Raw genomic sequence first — 4,979 nt, forward strand, 5'->3', positions numbered from 1 at the left:
ATGCACAGCGAGGTTTATTGCAGCAGTACTGAGCGGTGTGGCCCAGCTGCTTGCAATTAACACAATTCATCACCTTCGGTACATACAGCCGAACAGGTAGACGAAGTTTGCCAATCACTACGTAGTCAGGCAGTGCGGACCCGGAAAAGTGACGCAGAAAGAGTCAGACGGAAATAACTCCGCTTCGCTCCCTCCTGCTACACCGAATACATTTGTTTGCAATCCAGTATCGCAACAGGAGGCAAAGAAACGTTCTTGAAACGACCGAAACCTTGTTTCAAATCGTCGCATGTCATACTTCCTCCGTCACCACCCCGCGATCTCACACACTGCTGACGGTAAATACACCCTATATTCGAGAGTGAAAAGCTCACAGGTGGCAATCTCGTTGGCCTGTTTGCGATCACTGACCGTGACACGAAGTTTACTGGACCCAACCATGTCAATGGTCGTGACAGACGAAAATCGCTTTTCCAGATCTTTGCTGATCTGGCTGATATTCAAACGTTTGCCTTCGGGTCGAAAGAAAGCAACATACGGCCCACTAGAGTCGTGAGGGTAGACCTTGGGACGAGGCTCGTAGAGGAAATTTTAGCGTTGCTGGTGTCCATTTCGTTTTGGTTTGGAACACCCGAATGCAACGAAACATCTGACATGGAATACGAAGTACCCCCGCCAACTTCGCCTTCGCGCATTGCGGACACGAAATGCGCCGCTGCAGCGAGGCACAATCTCTTTTAAAACTAAACAATTATCACAAGGGCAGAAAAAAAACACACACAAACAAAATAATGATTTGGGACAGAGGGGAAGACGAGTAAAAAAGAAAGAAAAAAACTATTCCAATAAGATGGAGAAGAGAGGGGAACAATGAGAGGGAGCTCAATTAAATACTTGCGTTCACACTGCTGTGTTGCCGGCTAACAGTTCTGGCAGCACACACTAGCTCGATGGACACTCGCCGGTGGTGCGTTCGAAGCGAACCACGCTATTGTTGGTGTTCGGCCGCACTCAACACTGCGACTGGGTGGATGGATGGTGGCAGGACGGCAGCGTCTGTGTTGGTGGAGACGCACGATGGATGATGACTGTCGGCGTGGGACGATGATGCCTGCGCCTGCGATGGACGCCGAATAAACTGCAAAGTTTTGCGTAGTTGCAAAACCAACGAAATGGCTACTTAACTGCTACAGCTAAGCACCACTTCCACTCAAGAACTATGCTTCAAAACACTTTCGAAAAAAAAACCACTACCTGTACTTCAGGAAAAAAAACCGAATGAGAAGCAGACCGTACGCGGACTTACAACCGTCTCGCACGGATGCTCGACGTGAAAATGTAGAAAACATTGTGTTTTAAATGTTTTCAATTACTGTTTCTATTGTTTTACAATAGAAATACAACAGGATTTAGAATACATTTTACTCCAAAATTACAATAAAAATACAATACAATTAATTGTTTTACAAATTATTTTATTTTCCTTCGGTTGTTTAGCATATCTTTAGACGAATCCAGCGCACTACTTCCAAAATTAAGTGGGTTGCCTGTATCTGGAGAAAAATCCAACATCGGTTTAAAGAGCGTACTAACTTTGTTCCGAATAGACAATACATATAGATATAAACCTGTGAAAAATGTCAATTATAAAAGAATGCTGACATGATGGCTTTTATTAGAAAAAATACGTCGAGAAGAAAAGAAAAAATTACCTTCATTAGTTCTTATTATATCCCGTTGGTGAGATTGGCCAATGGTAGCCACTGAACGATCTTGAATCAGTGACCAGCAAGCAGCAGTATTTTATTTATCATAAGCTTCATTTCTGTAAAGGAACAATGATACACGTTACCAGGCATGCCATCAGGTATTATGACGATAAAATTTTCATTTATTTTTGTTGGGGATGAACCACTGCGTTCATTATGTACATTGAACTTTTATAGAACAATAAGATTACGATTACCGGTGGTGAGTATAAACCGTTTGTCAGCGCAGTATCATTACTTGGCACTTTATCGGTCGCTACTAAACGCGCTGCTAAAACAGTAGCGCAGCTGACAGGTGACCAAATTGACCAAATAACAGCGCTACTATTTGATGAACTATCAAACGTCGAACGTCGATACGGAATGCAGCCACCAAAATGATAACCGAAAATACCGAAAATAGTGACCGATGCGAAAAGAGCAGGGGAGAAGGTGGATCACTGAATCCCTACCCCAACATGTGCGACATCTGGATTTGGTTCTAAACTGTAAACAACAGTGTTAATTCTCTACCACCTTTTTGTTATGGCGAAGCAATTTTTATGCACACTTTTGTTTTCGATATTTTATCAAAATTAAACACTCAATCATGCAGCAATATAACGATGTGGTATGCTTGAGATACCTGCTTGGTTTTAGGGACTCGAAAAAGAATTTATTTGCAGTAACTAACCGAATATAAAAATGTTCACATTAACGATTGCGCCCTAACACCGGTTCTAAGCTTCGATGCAGAGTACACGAGCTTTGTTCGCCAGTGACAGGCGTATGAGACCCTTGAAAAAGAGTGACTAATCTAAAATGACAGTACAGTGAGGGTGATCAAAATACTCGCGCCTAGTAATAATGCTCTAACGCGCTTCAACACTTCAGATACTTACCACGGTACAGAAGCCATAGTGATCAACCGCTTGCCCAGCAGCAGAAACTGTAATGAAAAATACACTTTCTGCACCATACAATTTCATTATTTTCATCTCTTCACTAATTATAAACAAAACTGTACACGCTCAAATGAATCCAGCCATTCTCCGAGTAAAATGATAGGCAAAAGTTGTTGTTCTCTGTCATTTTTTTGAAATCAAATTTGTATTGCATAACATTTCTAGACCTGCAACAAGACCTTCAATATGGAAATATATACTTGAGAATCGGTATAACATTTTTATTTACTTAACAAACAAAGCTATTGTAATTTTATTGTTTTCAATTGTTATTTCATCAATATAATAAATCCATGAAATATTCCAAAATTATATTAATTCAATAACATTAGACGAATTTCCAGATCATCCAAACCGAATACTTTTAAAATTTGTTTAGTTTTTGGATGAAAAATACTAAACATAAGCGAACAATAAAAATATAATAGAATATATCGGAAACATTTAAATATATTGTTATTTTAATGTACGTACAATAAAGATCTTTTACAACCGTGAACCTTTTACAATAAGCATACAATAGTTTGTATTGTTTGCCACACAATCTATTGTATTTCAATGGGTTATGTCATACAAGTTACTGTAAATTTTTATCCGGGAATACTGCTCCTGCCAAGTATGTGTACCCCCTGTCGATAAGTTTATGCTCAAAATCATAGAAATGTCGACCCTGTAGATTCCGAACCCACAGTCCCTGAGCTGGAAAGTTTCGGGTTGTCATTCGTGAGAAAATGTACAAACAATGTACCAAAATTTTATTTTAAGCAGCATGCATAAATTACGTATAAGGGGAAGTGTTTCGATCCATACAAAATATTCAGATTCTTCGTACAAAAAGTTTGACATACGGGGAAGGGGGTTGAAAATGGGCAATTTTTGGGTTGCGTAATTAATTAATCTTCCCTTATTAGTGACTACAATCAGTGTTGTGAAATGTCATTGGCATTAATTTGTATAAATTTATATCTTTGTATAATGAATATCTAGCTTTTTTCAAAAGCTAGATATCAATTCATGAGGTACCGTCGTCCGGGGCTTCTTTTGACTCCGGAGCTACTTTGGACATTTTGAAACAAGAATTATAACGTGAACTACTCACAAATTGTCATTATCACCAATTGGGTGTCTTGTTGAAAGTTGGATGGCAACTTTCTGTTTTAAATTTGGCATTTTTTTCTTTTAGTTTTTTTAGAAAACCAAAAATCTTAAGTAGCTCCGGAGTCAAAAGAATCCCCGCACGACGGTATGACGAACTTACTGCCTACAACTTAGTCTAACAAGACATTGCTGTAAATGTGTAACCAAAGGCGTGGGAGGCAATTGAAGTTAGTCGACGGCATAAATAAATGTGATATATGCCTCATATAGCCGGTATGCCAGTCGTTTCTTTGATCCGGGGACAACGTATCTAGTGCAGCAATTATGGTTCATCCAATGGCGGTCCTAATCTCCAGCCATCATCAAGAGAAGCTGCTCTTCCATTAGATGTGCCACTTCCAGCTGCTGCGTGTAGTATTAGGCTAGCCTACCGTCTTGCATACGCCCAATGTTTTTTCGCGGCATTGGACTCCGACGCATGTTGTCCACCGTCGAGATATTTGAGTGCAGGCATACTGCAACGAGGTAGTGGTCGGATTATATATTCGTAAACAATTAATTTATGTGCCGTAATGACCTCTGAAGTAAAAAATGTGCTTAAGTGTTCGGAAACGGTACCACTTTATACAGTATTTTTAGTACAAAAGTTTCACTATTTCACTTATTTACGTCCACCATACGGAGAAAAAATGTTGCTTCTTTTCTCTTTGTTCTGCTATCCGAAGCATGTTTTTAAGAAGTTACTAGAAGTTAGGCAGTATGGGATTCTGCAATGATATTTTGTTCCCTTCCTAGATGTTCCAGATAACGACGACAGCGGCACCTCTTTTGTGTAACCAAGTTCAACTAAGCCTAAAGTCGCACAAAATTATTATCAAACTTATTGGGTGTCAAAACACACAATAAATAAGCATTTGCGGTAGAAGGGATCCAGTAAGTAACCATGAAGCTGTATGGTGCAAGCAAAAGTGGTACATGTTACATGTCAAATTGGTATAAAAAACACAAAATCGACAAACATGGTTTATGTACCACAAAAATGGTTCAATACGCTTATAATAAAAATCCATTAAATTCAACTTTAAGTGGTAAAAAGACCTTTTACGATTGAAATAATGCTTCAGCTCAAATGAATCTTAAATAAGTTGGTGAAAAATTTAAGTCTCAC

At 39.1% G+C, this 4,979-nt stretch overlaps 1 long non-coding RNA gene across 2 annotated transcripts; it reads right to left on the reverse strand.

Annotated features, from left to right (window-relative positions):
• Nucleotides 1-1,528: 1,528 nt before the first annotated feature.
• Nucleotides 1,529-2,741, reverse strand: LOC134215902 (uncharacterized). 2 transcript variants are annotated; one of them, XR_009980353.1, is made up of 3 exons: nt 2,651-2,741; nt 1,713-1,825; nt 1,529-1,628 (listed from the first exon to the last, which is right to left on the reverse strand). It is a non-coding gene; the product is annotated as an uncharacterized LOC134215902 (long non-coding RNA). The 2 variants fall into 2 exon arrangements; XR_009980354.1 differs by lacking the exon at nt 2,651-2,741 and adding an exon at nt 1,967-2,170.
• Between the last annotated feature and the right edge of the window lie 2,238 nt (nt 2,742-4,979).

This window comes from Armigeres subalbatus, chromosome 2, assembly GCF_024139115.2.
Source record: "Armigeres subalbatus isolate Guangzhou_Male chromosome 2, GZ_Asu_2, whole genome shotgun sequence".
In the NCBI taxonomy this organism is placed as follows: Eukaryota; Metazoa; Arthropoda; class Insecta; order Diptera; family Culicidae; genus Armigeres; species Armigeres subalbatus.